Source organism: Eupeodes corollae, chromosome X (assembly GCF_945859685.1).
Source record: "Eupeodes corollae chromosome X, idEupCoro1.1, whole genome shotgun sequence".
NCBI lineage: Eukaryota > Metazoa > Arthropoda > Insecta > Diptera > Syrphidae > Eupeodes > Eupeodes corollae.
In genome coordinates this window covers 5,751,621-5,771,427 of record NC_079150.1, presented here as the reverse complement: position 1 = coordinate 5,771,427, position 19,807 = coordinate 5,751,621, and the positions used below count along the sequence as shown (strand labels likewise).

The window sequence follows — 19,807 nt, the reverse complement described above, 5'->3', positions numbered from 1 at the left end:
GAAGGTCTTTGCAATTGCAACTATCGTTTTTTTTTTTTTAGCTTGTCTTAGTTTTTTCATCATTTCGCGCTCAAAGGGAGTATAATGTAATCCACGAATCATATTTATTAAAATTATAGAGGACTTTAATAAAATTTTGTTTACTATCGAATATAAAACATCTGAAAAACTTAAAAAAAAACTCAAAACGCAGATTTGCAAACAAACTAAATTAATTCTTATGTTAGAGTAACAGTTAAAGTTATTATTTTTTCCATTCAAAATCGTCATTGGCTTCAAAATATGTACCGTTAACTGAAAACAAAAAGTAGTGTTCACAAAACAATTTTTCCATAGGTATTAAAAAAGACTAACGACAAAAGACTTAATAACTAAAAAAATATTTTGTATCGAAAATGATAAAGACAATTGTTTTTGACGTTTCAAGGTCCCTAAAATCTAAATAAAAGTTTTTTTTAGAAAAATGTATTTATATACAAAATTAATGGGTGGTCTTTGTACGATGGCAATTTAAAAAAAATAGTTAAAATTTGTGTTAACCCAAAATATTTCACGTATCAATAACGCTAGCGATTTGTTGCACAGTTGTGACTTAAAACCAAACTATTATAAATTTGAAAAAATGCACCTAAGAGTTTTTTTATGAACCAAACAAAACTGAAAAATAAAAATTATCATCTCGAATTTTTTACGAACAGAAAACTGTCATGTCTCCAAAATAAATGTATGCAAGGAAGAATAACTTTTAGACACCTGGTAGAGTTTTAAAAACATCGAATTGACAGTTTTTGTTACAAAAAATAAAAACCTAAAAAAGCGTTACTAAGACTTACATTTTGAAATCAAACTATTTTATCATATGCAAAATATTGTTCCAATTCACAACTTTTTTAACAGAACACGAAAACCTACCAAAACAACAAAATACTGATAAGAAATATTTTTAGACTAAAGTTTAAGGAGAAAAAGAAAGACATTGACTTCAAATTAATTTTGTCACACAAAATATTGTTATGAATATTTTGTTAAGCAAGACAAATCTACAGACGGGAATCTACGGGATGGGAAGTTATCAGTGTGGGTCGCATCCCAACCTCTTTTTATGTTCACTATATTTAATTTATTTCTAGTTTTAAATTTATTTTAAAGTTTAATTTTTTCTCATAAGTCAGTAATGCTATGAAAACATATTTGTAGGAATAAACAGCATTTGACATAACTGTAGAAAAAGCATACATCATCAATAACACGTCGGTCGCCCCTTTCTTTGGCTAATGAATACAATAAAAACGTTATTGTATTGGCACTTCACGGCTGCTTATGCAGTTAAATGCAACAGTACCATGTTAAATTAAGAAAATAGACAATCTGACGGAAATTTGGAATGCATTTTAAGAAAAGACGGAAACCTATACCTAGAGAAGATCATTCATAGATGGAAAAAATGTGGAATAAAAAAAAATAAATTGATCCACAAACAAAATTGGGAATAAACTTTGCTTAAATAGAAGGGCTAAAACGATTGAATTTCATCTTGCTCTTTTCCCGAAGCGACTTTTCTCTTTTTTTTTTTTGCAATAGATATTATTTATTTAGATATTATTTATAGGTATAAATTATGTTATCGCCATTGGGTTGAATTTTTATATTGATTTCTATACATATTTAAGTTAAAGATAGATAATTACAAATTATGCAATACAATATGATCGCAAAAACATCCTCCGAACAATTGTATCACGTACATTTGATGATCTATGATAATAATTGTTTTAACTTTATTCTCATTGTAAAATTCGGTTTGGAATCACGATAATTTGGCACGAACAGTTATTACTGATGACGAAAATGTAAAGCTCGATGCTTTCAAGATCTGTTGCATATAATCTATATGTCCCTATCTATGTTTTTTTTTCCCAATAGGTATGAAATTTGCAAGCGAAAGCAAGAAATCATAAACACAATTTGTAAACAGTATATACCTATAACAATGACATTACAAGTGACTATTCTCAGCGTTCATAACTAAAATCATAATTATTATTATTATAATAAAGATTTGTACCTATATAGAAGCATGTTTATATTTTTTAAATAGGTAGATAGCTACAAACATAATATTATGAAGGAACAAATTAGTTCATACACCTAATCATTTTCGTTAATATTGAGGAACAAAAGTTAGTGTTGAATAGAGAGGGTATAAGGAAAGGTGTTTTGTGCGCGAACTCATGTACCATGTATGTAATCAACCAACTTATGTATGAATCTGTATATATATTTTCCTTTAAGTACACGTGGTAGGTACTCACTTCGTTTTTCTTCTCCTTCTTTTACTCAAATCTCTCCCAATGTATTTACAGGCTTTCAGGTTAGGTATCGTTAAAAGAAAATTAAAACAAAAATTACCTGCTTGGATACATTTAAATAAATTAATTAATTTAAAGAAATAAGAAAAAGTAGCAAAACTAATGCTTTTTCGTTCAATTCAAAGACTGTACACAAACGCAACACACACACATACAAGCTGATGCATATTGCAGGTGTCAATGATAAATAAATAAAATCATTTCATTCCAAACAAACAAAAAGAGGGTTCCATACTTTAATATTTTAGAAGTTGGTATCTACTACACACATTTTTTTTTTTGTAATTCACAAAATAGCTAATTTCATATAAAAATTAGAAGAAAAAAAAAACAAACAAAAATATTCCAAAATAATAAAATTGTCCGTCTCTTTTACTTTATTATACAAGAACAGATACTTACTTAAAATGTCATTTATTTAGTGCAGAATGTATAGAAGTTTATTAATTCAGGTACACTCATAATCCATACATCTGTTAGAGTTAGAAAGAGAAGAATATAGACTACAAATAATAACGAAAACAGCAGCCCTATTTATTGTCAGCGCTTTTTTTCCGAATTATATAAATCGATTTATATAAATGAAATGGCCGCGAAACACCGGCTCCTGTTTTTACACAGTACATCATCTATGTATATATAAATATATATATATAAGTATATAAATATATGTATATATATTTCTACGCATGAAAAATAACATGAATATTTATCTATAAAAGAAAAACTTACATTAGCAATACTGCCAATTTTCAATCAGGACTTATTATTTATTAATACAATCAACATATTATTAAAACCTGTTTCTCTTTGTCTTCGAAATTCAATTTTATGATTTTCAATCTACTTATTATCTTTAAAGAAAGCACACACAAAATAAAATAAAAAGAGAGTAGAATATTCAAATAGGTACCTAAAGAACTTTAACAATAAAACGTATTGAAGTGTTTATTTACTTTTGTAATATTTGTTTCTCCTCAAAAATTGACTCCTTTTCCCCTTTCATAAGGTTGCTGTCTCTCTTTTTCTTCTTCTTTTCTTCTTCTGCTTTGCTTATTATATTCTTTTTTAACTTTTAATGTAGTATCTCACTTTTTTTGTATTTATTTTTGTTTTACACTTTTGTTATGTGCACAATAATAAACTTATTTTTCGTGGTAGGTATATTAACTTTCTTGTTTACTTTAGATATTTACAGGAACAAAATTTCAAGCACAAGAAAAAGAAAAAAAAATCATATATTATAATAAGAAAGAGATATCTTCGATAGCAGGTTAAAAACACTACCCAAAAAGAATAGCACAGCGAGTGAGAGAGAAAGAGATATCGCGGAAAATATTTTCTTTTTATTAAATCTTCCCTTGTTGCCTTATTTTATACGAGCCAACTCTTAAATAGCAACTACAATCAAAATCGGAGGGAAACTGTATCACATCATAAATTATGATTGCATATAAACACAACACTGCTATCTTATATATGGTAGGGTATTTGCACAAGTGTGCGACGTCACTATTTTATTTGAAAAGGCATGCATACGGATACGATACTGGCGCATCCAGTGAGGGTGGCACAAAAGAGGGTACCATTTAATTTTAGTCCTCAAAGTACCGTTTCACATCAAGTGAATTTAATTTTATTTGCTTTATGAAATCATACCCAATCTTAGTACTAAATATTTTGTTCCCTCCATTTTTTAAAACATTTATAAAATGAAATTCAGCTTTAAGGAATCACTATCGCCCGACAAACTTGACATTAGTCTTAAGTCTTGGGCTTGTATCCTTTTGGCTTTGTATTTTTCATTTGCTTTCATGTGTATTGTAGCCGCATTTACCACACACATATACAACATGAGGAAAAATGTAGTGAGGTGAATGTTACTCCAAACTATAAAAAAAGAAAAAAAAAAATAGTTTAAAATTTCTTCTTTAATTAGTTTAACCGTGTAACTTTTTCCTCTTCACAACTGTTTTTCTTTTTTATCGATTTCAACATTTCTTCAGCTACGCAAAAAGAAAAAAGTAACAAAATAAAGCTGAATGTGTTGATCTCTAAATCTCTCTCTTTCACTCTCCCTTTTTGCAGTAATAATTGATATGAAAAATTGATATAAAATTAATAAAAAAAATACAAAACGCGTTTCACGCGCGAGAACCGAAATTAAAATTCGAAAAGACGAAAAGATTCATTAGAAGAAGTTTGTATTTTAATCCAGAGAAAAGTACACACTCGACAATTATCATATCAACTTTTCGTATAGACAATTATTGAAATGAAGAAAATATTTAAAGTTGTCGCGTTCTTTAGTTAATACATTTTTTAATTGTTGGTTTCCCGTTAGAATATTTTTATTTTTTACATAGTTTGTTAATTGGCAAAATGCGCATTAATACAGATTGAATTCAATTTACGGATAGATGTAAAACAAAAAATAATTTAACAGTGTAACGGCGCGGCAAAAACGACGTGATGAACCAAAAAACTGTCTTGTCACAACTTGTACTTGTTAACGTACCCAGTAAGCAGTCGTTCGTCGGTAAAGATCGGTCAAAACCGAACAACTGAATTTGGGGAAGTTTTTTTTCATTTTTAGACCTTCATACAAATTTAACAGTTGATAGCAGCATCCCTTTCATAAATATAACTCTGTTTCAGTTATTTAGGTTTGTTACATTTTTGTTGTTGTTGTTCTGTTTTGGAATACCATTTCCCCTTAGTTTATCCAGTTAGAAGATCCACCAGGAGAGATGATTATACTAAATTACCCCTTGCGCCTGCCCCATCAAAGAATTATATAAGCTTGTATTGTGGTATGGGAATGGTACAGAATTTCAATACGTCAGCCACTAACATTGCTGTCCATTGTATATAGATCTCATTCTGATAACCTTTTCTTAGGTATTTCTATTGTTTTTGCCCTGAGCATTCGCTTTCGCCTTGATTTGGACCGGTACACATCAGAGTTGATTGAAGTAAAAAGTTGACATAAAACAGATTTTTAAATTAGCATGAATCGGGTAGTTTTATTAACATCGCGATATATATGTATTTAAAACTTTGATACAATTTAAACTGATTCATACAAGAAAACTGTATGGATATGAATCCAATGAGGTATATTCGGCGAAATTCCGTTATTCTGCTACGAATATGAGATTTAAAAAATAGTTTGTTTTATGCACTTCCGAAAATAAGAACATACTAAAAATTCTTTTTCAAATCGCATTTTTACAAGGTATTCAAAATAGGTATACGAAAACTTTATATGGATTGATAGATTTTTTGAAGTCTCACAGAGGAATTTATTAAAAGATGAAAATGCTGGTTCTCAACTGTAAAATTTCTTATATGGTAAAATATTTGTATGAATTTTTACAAAGGACTCTTATAAGAACAACAGATTTGTTAAAACAGTGAATAATTTTTGATAAAATGATAAAATATTTTTAAGAATTTTTACAAAGAACTCATATAAGAAAGACAGATTTTTTAAACAGCGAATATTTTTTTCGGAAAAATGTAGTAACATATTTTTTGTATGGGTTATTTGTTGATACGAAATAAAACAACAATTTGAATTAATTTCAGGGACCTAAAAACTAGATTTCCAAGGCTTTGAAAATATAAAAAATTCATGGAATGGCTAATGCCACCTTCACCACTAGATGCCACCAGCTGTGTTTCAGTGATGATAAAACCAAACATTTTCAATACCAAAGTGACAGGTACAGAAAGAGAAGAAGGGAGACAGAACATTTTAAAAAGTAAACAAACATGAGGAGACAAAGTGCAATGGTCATCTTCTGATGAGCCCAACCATTGCACCGGTTCGAAACGCATATTTGAACACTATGCTGGTTCATTTTTATTTTTATTTTCATTTAATGATTTTATAAAAAAAAATATTATTTTCATGATTTTAAATCATATTTATTAAAATGAGGAATACACCTATGTAAATGTATAAAACTTGTCTGACTTTTCACAGGGTTACCTATGTGAGTTGTAAAGGGAAAGTAAAACGCAGCTAAAGTTTCATCAAAATTAGTGGCTTCCTTTTGTAAATTCAAAAGATTTGAGTTTATGTATGATACAAGGATCAAAATAATAAGTTGTAAAAGAAAATTTTGTAGACTTGATGAAATTCAATGCATTTTTTCAAAAATAGTTAGATTTTTGTATGGTGTGCTCCACTGTTTTGTTTTGTTTCGTTCTATATTATTTATTAGAAAGCTACCTGTCTCAACAAAATATTTTAGCACTAGTCTCCTCTTTCTTATTCGAACGAATGCAAAGGTGAGCATTCGCTGTTTATTTTTCTTACACTGGCAAACATTTTGCCGGTGAAATGGGAAAAAGTAATAATAAGCATGTAATGTTGATATGAATTTCTTATATACAATCGACCTATTTGTATGCGTTGTTCGGTGGAGATAAACAAAGTGGTTGCGTGGAAAATGAAAAGGATACAATTGAAGAAGAATAGACAAAGATACTACAATATTAAGATCCTTAACTATCGTATGTTTTACCCTCAAACCATTTTATTAAAATTCATCTTCTTCTAATTTTATTTTGCATTATTCAAAAATGGGTGTGCGTCATACTTCAAATCAACTCAGAGGTAATGAACTGAAAGTTTTGAAGTATATTGCATTTTGTTTTGGAGCTAAAGAAAACCTTTATAAATACATAACTACTCAATGGCCACGTTCGGTTCGTGATAGGTACATTCATGGAAGACCAAAGCTTAATAGGTTATATGGCCATTAACTGTGAACGTAATCAGCTGTTTCGCAAATTGGTTAGCTTTGAATATAGACAAATTTGGGTTAGCTTGAGATTTGTTTTTGACGCCTGTTGTCAGTCCTATCCGAGTGGAGGACAGCTTTGGATTGAAATCCGAACGCAACTGTCTTGCCTTAATTAAAATGTTTCTAACATAAGCTATAATAGTTCGTTTGATAACAAATATATTTCTATTGTTTGTAATTTATTGGGGGGCGACTTTCCATTACCGCAGCACGAATTTCCTTCTGATTTTTATTTACAGTTAGGTAGGGGTCTCAATAGAATATGTATTAAAATATTTTCTTTTTCGGAATTAACCCTACTTTTTTTGTATTACATTTGTTTAGCCTAAAACAAGTTGTTTTTAATTGATAGCAAGATCTATTAACAGCTAAGGGGGTATGCTGCCCCCCTGCAACCCCCTCTTTGTGATCACTATAGGATTTGGGGTAGGTGCGAGTTTGGGTATATGCAAATTAATTTTTGCATTTGAGCACTAAAATCAAAGAAATCCCCGCAAAATAAAGCATACATGGCAGCACTGAACAAAAAACAGGGAAGAAATGTCAAAATCACCATTTTTGCGTGTTTTGTATTTGTATGTAAAAAAGTGAACTTTGAAAATTAATTAAAAATAGAAATAAATGTTTCCTCGCTCTAAAATTGCTATAGTTATTATTTATTTACACATATCTATCAAATGAAAAAAAATCACGAGGCGAAATTCGTGCTGCAGTAATGGAAAGTTGAACCAGGTGTCTAATATTTAGGTACAATATTTCCATTAAGAATTTTGGCTACAGGCTATTTTTCGGTCACTTTTTTTTTCATTTTATTTACAAATCAAATTTAAACTACTTATCTTAATGATTTCAAGAACCTTCTCCGAATCATTGGTTTTCATCATTGAATCCTATCAATGTTATTGTTTTGACAGGTTACTTATTGCTATCATTGAAAATTTTTTACAGAAATCTGTCCTTGGAATTGCGTGGAATTAAAACAACTTATCAGCTGTTCAGGAAAATGAATACCCGTTCGAAATAATAGATTTCAATGATTGCTACAACTGCGCCCAAATTGATGGAATCAAAAACTAAGACTGTGAGAATTAGACTTGAATTGAAAAAATCTGTTTTATACAATTATATTTATTACATTTTATTTTGATGGTAATCAATTGTGGACGAAAGAATTCAAGGATCGATTTTATGCCCGGAATGAAAAATAAGATTTGAATTTTCTTTTCTTTCTTTTTTTGAAGGCTTATCATGATAGTTTTATGGTTTTATTCTCAAAGGTAGTCATACAACAGTTATTATGTCCCATAAAGCCATGGGTAACTAAGATAAGCCAGCTAAGAGACATTATGATAAAAAAAATAGGCACAACAGTCCATAGAGAACTAAGGCCTAGTGGCTTAGAAAGCACTTCTCATGACAAGAATTACTCTTGGAGGATTTGTCGATTCCTCTCAAGAGGCGCGAAAAAAAATTGTTGTTTTATTTTAGGTGGCACAAGCATTAATTGAACCCAAAACCTCTGACGTGACAGTCCTACGCACTGACCATATGATGCTCCTTCAAAAACGCGTTGGCTAGCAAACGGTAAAAGTGTATGCTCTCACTGTAAAAAGTAAAAATACCAAAATACACGGCACATATTTAGTCTTACATGAATAGAAAAAGTAAAACAGAAAGAAGAGTTTCTTGACCTGCGTAGGTAGAACTCGCCGTTTCTCCTTTTGCTTCTTTGTTTACAAAGTTAAAGTTTACTTTAATTCTTGACTGTTCTTTGTTTAGCTAGCACCTCAACTTAACTCAATATGACAAGTGAAAATGGAATTAAGTGGATAAAGGCTCGACTGTCAACGAGACTGCGTCTTATAAGTAATAAGAACCAACGTCTGGTTCTATTTTTTTTGTGCCAAAAAAGTTTTCGTGCACACTACCGGTCATAAGGTTTAAAGCAGGTATTTTGGAGAAGGTAATATAAATATAATAAATGAAAGACTATTTCGTTAACAACAAAATATAAAATTTGGGCATCGGACAGATTACGCTTACGGAAGTTTTATGACAAATTGATAATTGACTTAAGAATATGCGTAAATGAATCGAGTCATTAGATTAGAAACAGTAAACATTGTTTTGTGAAGTGCATACATTTTTTTCCGGAGAAAACGGTACAATTTTTAAATTAATTGTTCTTGATTGAGTGTCAATAAAAAAGGGGAAATGCTGATTGATAAAGGAGAAAAGATATTTATTGCTCTAAAGGTCTTTAATGCTTTGCTATAGCTCGAAAAAAATCGATGTGATTATTGTGTCAGCATTTCAAAAATTATAGAGGAAATATTTTCTCTGTCTTTAAACTTCCCGAAACGCGAAATATCCTTGGAATAGCGTAAAATTCAGCTTTATCGGCAGCTAAAACTAGGGAAGAATATAATGCTAAGGCCAGTTTATACATTATTAAATTTACGATTCGCCATGCACTTAAAACGCCTGAAACTTAAGTAAAAAAAAACACTACTTAATGACGAAAGAAAGAAGCAAGGCTTGTATTTCGTGATCACATGAGCTAAGATGTGCAAAGCGGAATGACCGCAAATTATTGGCGCAAGGTTATTTTTTCGACGAACAAAATTAATCTAGGTGGGGCAGATGGTTGTAATTATTATTTTCATGACTTGTGTAAAGAGGAGCGATTTTTAAACCGTTACCATTGCAAAGAAAGAGACGTTATCGTCTGGGGCTCAATTTCATCATATGGCACCATAGACCTGGTAGTCCTGGATACCAAATGACTTTGAAAACCTACACACAGTCCAAGCGATAAAATCCTTTACAACGAACCAAAACATTCACATGCTGCTTTGGCCAGCATATTCCCCGGACTTTAACATAATTGAAAATTTGTGGGGCTAGCTTACATGTAAGTTTTATAAGTGCCAGAAGCAATACGATGGCAATGAAGCACTAATTCATGATATCAAATTGAACTGGAATAAGATTTCTACATGGAATCTCTTTATAAATCCTCAAAAGATAGAATTTTTAAAGTTATTTTGAAGGCTGGTGGCAGCACACATTATTTAAAATCTAATGAAAGCTACAAACTATAAAAACTTGCATTTTATTTTCATTTATTTGATGTGCTTCTAATCTAATGACCAGATTGATTTTCGTATATTCTTAACTCAATTAACAATTTGTCATAAAAGTTCGGTAAGCCAAATTTTATATTTTGTTGTTAAGAAAAAAGTTCTCATTTACCATGTTTTTTTTCAAATTTATCATGCAACGGGAGAAATAGCTTCTAGCTTTATGACCGGCAGTGTATTAACGAGTGCATCACAGAATGGCAATTTAAAGCAAAACAACCCAGAAGTGCGCGTTAAATACATGCGCCGTGCAATACCGGACCAACAAGCTACTTATCACGCTCCACGAACATGCCTTAAGAATAAACAAGAGTTATCAATTGTACTAAAAGTTATATTCGATTCTCGAGCAAACGTCAAAATTCTATCCGCAGTAGAATCATACTTCTATCTGCAGTGAAGAGTTTGTATTTGTAATTCTTTCAAATCTTACTATATTCCGGATATTCTTTACAAAAAAACTCCTAGTGTAACAGAATGTAAAAGATGTAAAAGTATTAAACTTTAAAAATAAAGGACAAATTGTTAAATTTGAAACATTACGGCAACACTGATGCAGATGAAGATGCTTTAGTAAATTTGAATTAGGTCGTTTTCTTAAAAAACGCTATGAAGATATTAATCCTTCGTACATGTCACCTTTGTATATATATTTAAATTGAACTATCATGAAGAGGAACGCTCGACATGACATCTTTTGAATGGCCTTCCTAAGGTAGTATTCACATGAGCGCGACCAACGACCGACAAATGAATTACAAAATGTGAGTTTATATACGTTTGAAGACATATTTCCAGACAAATTCTTAACAAAACGATAGCAAAATAGTTTCTATTTGATTTATGATGCATATTTTTACTTTTGCAATATTATGTATTAATAAATTTATTCGTCACGAAAAAAATTTTTGTTGATACGAACTGTCAAACTTTATTCGCGTTCTACATTATCTACATTGTTTTGGTTTCGGTAGTGAATGGTGTTAAGCTTCATTCCCGAAGAATTAAAAACTCTCATGTGAAAGAAATGTCAAAATCGACGAATATTCGTTCATTCGATGGTCGTTGGTCGTGCTCATGTGAATAGTGCTTAAATAGTTCGTTCCACATGTTCTACATGGGGAATGTATTGTGGTGTGGTAAAAAAAGAGCGAGTATTTCAGATTATTAAAAAAAAACAGAAGATGGAGAAGAATGTATACAAATTCAGCAAAAGTTCGAAGGAGGCAATGAAATGAAGTTTATCTTATAATTTATTGTATATATTCTGCATAATGTGGTTTTTTGTTATTGGCAGGCAATGAAGAAAGTTAAAAAAAAAACACAACAAAGAAAAAAAAGAATCAAAATATAAACTTTTTGTGGTTGGAAATTTGAAAAAATACGGTTTTATCTACTTTTTTCAAATCATTTTCAAATGAGACAAATATTTTCAAACAATACTAGTTTGAACTTGTTTGTCTAGTTTTATTTTATGGATAAATAATATAAAAAGAAGGACTTATCCACGGTCCATTAACTTCACAAAATTTAAATGTTCTTTACTTACCATAGGAAGTAATTGTAATCGTTCCGATTTGTGGAATTTAATGTTTTGACATTTCTCTACGTTTCAAGGTCCCTTAAGCCCGATTAAAAGAATTTTAAAGAGATGACTGTACGTGCGTGGGTACGTATACGTTCGTGCTTCCGTAGGTCCGTAAGTTCATTAATCTTTTTCGGCGTCCATAGCTCAAGAACCCGTTGCATTATATTTAGTGCGTTGGATTGTGATGCGCTGGCCTCGTTTCATCAATACCTTAGCGAGAGAGTTTCGTTCAAATGACATAGCCTCACAAAACAACAGAAACGTGACAAATTACAGAAATTGGCCAATATACTATATATAATACCAACAGAAACGCAACTATAGGCGCCCTACGTAGGCACAAGAGTGGCTTACTGACAAGACTCAAAAACCTTCACAGACGATTTACAGACCCTCACGACTTAGACGTCAGGACACTGAAGTAATCAATAAAAACCATCCATCTGTTGATAAAGCAGCACTACAGGTTATGAGTTAACAAGTGCTGGGATCGCAAGATCCGGTTAATTAATTCCAGTGACCCGAGTATGTTTTCTAAAATCAACAAGATATTCAGGAAAAAGAACGATATTGATTCTGCGTGTCTGAAACTCAAAGAACTGAAGAGAACAGTGACGTACTTAACACAGCGAAATAGATCCAGAAAAGCTATCACGACCTGGAAAACAGAGCTCTACTTAGTCACTTTTACCTCCGAAATGAAATGACATAATGGCGATCTGAGAACCGCGGTTTCATGCGGTTCAATGATGATTCCTTGGCAAATGCCATAATCGCCGAGCAAATGAGACCAAGCCCCTTGTTCACCTCAATAAAAACACTGAGATATTTACCGATGGAGGCAATTGACATTTATACCACAGTCTTCAATAATGTACTGAATTATGCATATTATCCATTGCATTGAAAGACCGCTGTGGTTCATCCTCTACCGAAAAAGGGAAAGGACAACTCCAACCCGTCAAATCTTCGGTCGATAAGTCTTCTTCCGAGCATCAGCAAAGTTTTCAAAAAGAATATCAATAGGATTTTGACTAAGAGGGCTGCGTACATCAAAATAATTCCGGATAAACAGTTCGGGTTCAAGGTGGGTCATGACACAATTCATGCTGGGCCTAAGCTAGTTTCTGATATCCAATGGAATAAATCAAAACAATAATACACAGGTGCTGTTCTGGTTGATTTGGAAAAGGCCTTTGACATTGTATGGTTATCAGGTCTTTACCCAAAGCTGAGCAGGCTTGGCACAAGCAAACCATTGTTGTATATACTTTATGATATGCTTAACGGTATAGATTGATGTCAAAAGTGGAAATGTAACTTCTACCACAACGTTCCAAATTAACAATGGTCTTTGACAGGGAGCGTTGAATTCGCTGACTCTCTTCAGCATTTACACCAGCGATCTTATACAAAGGGAATTGCGTACACCGACGATCTAATTACGTACAAAACGGACCGAAAGGTTGAGGTTATTACAAATCTTTTGCAGCGTGATTTCGACAATATTCAGCGATATTGCGACGACAGGAAACTGAAAATAAATATCCAGAAGTCAGAGACAATTCTGTTCCGGACTCCGTCCGAAAACAAATCTAGTAGTATCGCGGTCGTCGCACATAAGTTCGCAATAAAGTTTAGGCAACTTGAAGCATGATGAGGATGTTCTAGATTAGAAGCCGAAGAAAATGAATGTTTTAAAGGGATATCTTTCGATCTCGAAGATGTAAAGAACAAAAAGGAAGATGATGAAAAATGGCTGTTCTTAGATGATTCTGAAAATAACAATTTTTACTTCAAGGATAGAGCTACACCACCAGAAGAAAGTTTATTTAAAATCCAAAACGAATTTTAATTAATTTACTTACTCATCTAGAGGTTTGTTCACAATACCCAAGACATCAGAATTATCAAGAAACAACCAGTCCGATTTCACCTCCTGACGAACACCACTACATGATTTAGATCCTTATGGTAGCAGTGCTAGATAAAAAGGACTACCAGCACATAGCATTCATCATTACGAGGACGGGAGAGGAGTGCGTCCAACACGTGAAGTGATTGTACAAAGAGTTAAACTCCCAGGCCGGGGTGATGAATGGAATTATTATTTGATGCATTCCAAGTGCCCTGATGGTTGTACTCTTTCGAATCGTGTGAGAACGGGTAAAAGTCGCCGTGGCTAACATAGCTGTAGCAGTAATGCATCTTTTATTAGTTCAACAAGTTTAAAATCTCAATATTGCTAAAAACAATGGCCAATTTTAATGCTATGGTTAGAGTATTGGCACTCCTTCCATTTCAAACTCATCAGACAAACCAGAAGGCAAAATATAAAGCTAAGAGCTCATTTTTGGCAGATGAACATTGCAGGCGCAGCCACTCTTGAAACTTCATAAGGCAATTTGTAAGGACATTTCTGTGTCGATGTTTTTTTGTGTGATTCCAGTTATGATGCAATAAATTCAGGGAATTTTTCCAAGTCTTTAAGTTTACCCAAACTGCCGGAAATTGTAAAATATTTCTAAGAAAACTGATAAGAGATTATTTTCAATTATTATTATTATTCAATTTATTTATAATTTTTTTTTTGAGAATGCTTACCAATGATTTCCGACTCCCGTCATTTAGGACACGTTGCTTCTAAGCCAGCATTCAGTTCAGCTACCTTTTCTATGTCGTCTGTGTCAACCTCAACTGCAGGAGTAGCCGCTGCCTCAGCCAGCTAAGTATCCCTGTAGGCCTTTAGTGTCAGCGAGAAAGTGAGACATTGGGCACTATAAGGTGGATTTAGACCTAAAAGACGAAGGTTACGCGAGTTGGTTACGATATAAATGAGCCGCTGCCTCAGCCAGCTAAGTATCCCTGAAGACCTTTAGTGTTAGCGAGAAAGTGAGACATTGGTTTGATCGATTTGATCACGATATACGAGTAAATGTTTCGATTTGCACTTAAACAACTGATCTCTCCGCACACTGATCCACTCTGTTAAACCAGAAGATGTTGCTTTTGTTGCCACAACAAGAGTCGTGTTTTTAAGTGGCTTGCATTATATATCTTGCCAGCTGATGAATAGTACGAGCATGTTGGAAGCCCTTTATAATCATATAATTTAAAATATTTCTGTTTGGATGACTCGTAAGTTAATTAACTAACTTGAATTGCCTGTACTCTGCAGTTGCTGATTCGTTCCAGAACCAACACTCAGTTGCTGGAAGAAGGGCGTTAGCGGTCGGCAACACTGAATGTCACAGCATCTACTGGCACGTTTGACTTGGTGGTTTTGCTACATTTGACGTTTGGTAGAGCTGGTGAAACCTCTACCATCGACGGCTGCGGTAGCTATGGCCGCTAAGATGGGAGCAGATGTAAACGATCATGATACAGCAGCAATTGAGTACTGGACAGAGAGATGCACCTTTAAGTGCACAATCCACACAAATTTTAAAGAAATGTATTCCTACGCTTCCAACATAAATTAACGCACAACGCCCTATTTTGCTTTATCTTCCAGATTTCTTGAGTAAATTTGCTTCCTTCATTATGTTATGTAATTGGCAGTATCTAAAGTGAAAACACGGACTGGAAAATAAATCCACACCTCCTTCACAGCAATTTGATTTACTTTTTTTTCTTTGAAGTGAACTTGCATTCTCTTCATTATAAAAGTTTTTGCTATTAAAAATATCAAATTATATTAAATACCAAAACAATTTACAAAAAAATTACTCTTAAAATCCTAAACTCATTTCTTTGCAAAATTGAAATTGTGGACTTGTCTTTTTGACAGGTAAAAAATTCCATAAGGTTTTTTTGTAGCCCAATTCCCTATTTTGCTTTTTTTCTACCACTCACATAGCGAATTTGAGCGAGTTTACCTCAAATGGAATTTGAGGGTGTTTCAGGTAGGACGGGTACCAGTCGGGACTCTAGATAATATATTTAACTAGTGGCTACGGTGACATTAGTGATTCCATTTTTTGCTAATTTTTTGTCAATACCTAATGTCTTTCTGATTGAAAGTGGCAAGAAATTATTATTTTGTAACTTCACAAGATTTAAAAGTAGATACGTACTGAATATAATACACTTTTCAATTCAATTAAAAGTTATAATTGTCTGAACAAGACACTAACTTGTTGTATTTTGTAAAGAAAACTTGAAAATATATTTGCAAAAATGTTAACACTATTTTTTTTATTTTAAATGTAATATTAAGAATTCTGATCCAGGCAAATTATGCGTTTTAAAAATTTATTTTTTGAATGTTTTAATAATTCTTTTTTTTTTTATTAAAAAAATGAGGATTATTTCCTAAAATTATTTTGATAAATAAAAAAAAAGTAAACAAGCTTTAACAAATTCACAATAATTTCAGTTTCTTCAAATAAAAAAGAAACACATAAAAGTGTGACATCACCTTTAGAAAATTTAAAACACATCCCATTGAATATATACTAAATAGTATTATCATGGAACACAACATTTTGTTACGGAATTCGGGGGCATGAGGGCGCTGCGTGTTTGAAAATTAGGTGTGGAACCTAAGAGCGACTGGAAAAATACAACTTTGAAAGCAAGAGTGGGAATGAAAGGAGTATAAAATTTGTGTCCTCATAAGTATTAAGATGTGAGAGGGAGTTAGCTGAATCAGGTGTTTATTTCAGGGTGGTATTTAAATAGTATCTAAAGGAGATTGGCATGTAGTGCTAGGCGGTGGAATAACTTTTTTTAAATACTCGTTCTTAACAATGAAACCAAAAATAATAAAATAAATAAATAAAACTTGAATATTTTTATGGCAATGTTTGATTGGCCATTTTTCGGAAACTTTTCGTTGCTTTTTTATTAAATGTTTTTAACGCCTACATCCGTTTTCATCAATGTTATTATAGCTGAATTGTAGGCATTTAAACATTTTGTTGTTTTGTAGTAAGTTTGGAAATGCCAATCAACTTATATTTAAATCAATTAATGAAGATTTAAGTACTCACTATTTTCAAAGAATGCAGCACGATCCCAATGCTAACATTGTTTCAAGATTTGCTAAGACTTCTTACATTCTCCATTTCTTCAAATATCTGGAAAATTATTATTTTATATTGGAATTCTTGCTCATTCTTCCCTCACCGCAATACATTCCACACTTCAAACATGTGGAACAAAATCTTTAGGAAATGTCATGACGAGCTTTCCTCTTCATGATAGTACTATTCCGATATATATCATTGTATATATCCCACCTAACATCAAATCTAAAATCCTTGATGCAAATAGTTTGGATGTAAATTTGGCAGCTACACGCTATACACCCCACTTGTTAACACGTACACGCAGATACACTAAACAATGACAATAAACAAAATAATTCCAACTGTGTTTCAGGTGCCTTTAATTGACTTTTTACTGTTACCTTTGTATTTAAAACCGAGATTTTACATACGAAGCCGTCGCTGACTTACTAGTGGGGTGGAATCGCGTAAGGCGATAGTTGACTGTCACTGTTTTGATAGTCAATATTGATTATCAACTCTTCTTTGCTCTGCGTAAAGTGATCACTAAAAGTTTATGAATACTTGGTAGCACTTACATATTACTATTGCTATGTTCGGTCACATGGAATTTTGTGCGATTTTTTTTTCAAATTTAAATAATATGATGTCAAAGCCCATAGGAAAAAAAGTGACTTTCCATTACCGCAGCACGAATTTCCTTCTGATTTTTTTACAGTTAGGTAGGGGTCTCAATAGAACATGTTTTAAATATTTAATCGAGGAAACAATTTTAAGTCATCGAACATTTTTTTTTCTTTTTCAGACTTAACCCTACTTTTTTTGTATTGCATTTTTTGAGCCTAAAACAAGTTTTTTTTAATTGATAGTGAACTTTCTGAGCGAACATCCCAAAAACTGCAAACCACGTATCACTCCACCGCAGCTGGCTGTCTACAGCATCAAAAAATATTTCCATCTGCAGTAATAAAATACGAGATTTCTGAAGTACATACATTTAATTTTGAATAAAATGCGTATTTTTAACTTATTTCAATGTTTTGTATTTTCATTTTATATATTTTTTTAAAGATTAACCTCCGTAAGATTCATAAATAATATTTTCATTTTAATATAAAAATAATGGGGAAGGTAAGATTCTTATTTAAGGGAGCAAACAAATAGCAGTTAATATTGGTTTTATAGACAAAATGTTTGAAGGTAGTAAGTTGATAATATTTTGTTGCAAATCCTTTAGTGTTATGATGGCAGGACAGCGGCCAAGTCGTTATCATCGTTTTTAAGGCACTACCTTTCTCGATCTTCATCAGAGCTAATAGGTCATTGGTTTTGTCTCAAAACCGTTGACTTGTTTTTCTATGTCTGTTTTATTGTAGTGGAGCATGGTGTTTTGTTATTTTCCTACATTTGGATGCTGATTTATGATTGATGATGATGATTGAAAAATCGTATTTTGTTTGCTAAAAAACTAGAATGAAATCAAGATGAGTTTAGAAGTATGATTTAAAAGCAATTCACTGGTTGAATCTTAATAAATCAGAAAAAATGTTTCACCTGGTATATTTTACGAACATGAAATTAAATTGCGTCCAGAATAATTGCTAGTTTATTTTACAAAAACTAAAAACCGCTCTGGACCAAAAACAACTTCAGTTTCAATTTTTGATTGCATACTCCTTGATGTTTTTTTGAATAAAAATTTCGATTTAAAAAATACATAAATTACATAATGGCATCAATAGGAAATTATCATTTTTAAATTAATTCAAGCTTCTTTTTGCGATTTTTTTTCAGGATCTCGGTTCGAGATCAACTGGTGTTATAAAAAATAATACAATATCACATATGACCACCTTTCCTTTCTATATAGTTTCTCTGGATGCGTTGAAATTATCTGATACATATTATGGTTTTTCTATTGATTGAATTTTGGAAAAATCTTTAAGGACATTACACACTTTTTGCTCATTTCAGATAATCAAACTCTGCACAACATAAGCTGTGCTCTGCTCCAAGTTAAAAACAAAAAATGCAGAATAAATTTACTAACTCTTTATGCGGGTGGTCGAAAATATATTTCCAATTACATACGACTCTTATACAATTTTGTGGGCAACAGTCTGTTGAGAACTAGGGCCTAGTGACTTACAAATCTCAACCAATATAGTTCTAAGCCGAATCCGAACGGCTAATTTGAAAAAGCACTTTTCATGACAAGAATTACTCTTGGAGAATTTGTCAATTCCTCGCAAGAGGCAGTACCCGTGAAAAAAAAACTTTAGATGACATAGGATCGAAGTCAGGACCTATGGCATGATAGTCTAACGCACTAACCATCATGGTACGGGTACTTCTTTTATAGTTTTGGTCTTCCTTTTGATATATAAAAACCTAAATAGAAAAGATTTAAGAGAAAATTGTCTTTTACGAAAAATTTTGTTTTCATTGTATCGTCGTGATCTATGCATTATGGCCGCCACTATTTATCGGTTTAATTAATTTCATTTATATACTAATTTTATTCAGGCGACAAATATAATAATTTTTTAATTCACTAAATTTCCGTATAGATTATTTATTTAGAAAATATATTTCAATAAATTAAAAAATTATTTAATAATTAACCAAATTAATCAGTTAGTAATTTAAATTAGTAAACGTTTTTCATTAAATACCAAATCTAAATAATGGACTCGTAGCTCTATCAATTCATGAACCTAAAATATTCAATGATACGATCAATTTCTAAATTATATATGTAAGTTAATTTAAAAATTGAAAAACGAATCAATTTAATTTTCGATGACTCTATGAAAATTTCTGTCTCTGTTTTCTTTTCTTTTTTAATACAAATTACGAAAAGACCTTACAAAAGATG

General features: G+C 31.9%; 1 protein-coding gene across 2 annotated transcripts in view; it reads right to left on the bottom strand.

Annotated features, from left to right (window-relative positions):
- LOC129953285 (single-stranded DNA-binding protein 3) overlaps positions 1–4,931 on the bottom strand; it is a 74,234-nt gene extending 69,303 nt beyond the window's left edge. The window contains exons 1-2 of one of the 2 annotated variants that reach the window (XM_056066303.1): positions 4,687–4,931; positions 3,326–3,551 (exon numbers count right to left, since the gene is read on the bottom strand). The gene's annotated coding sequence lies outside the window, so the exon portion shown is untranslated. The remainder of the gene's footprint in view (positions 1–3,325; positions 3,552–4,686) is intronic. The other variant, XM_056066304.1, reaches the window with a different exon arrangement.
- Positions 4,932–19,807: the final 14,876 nt, after the last annotated feature.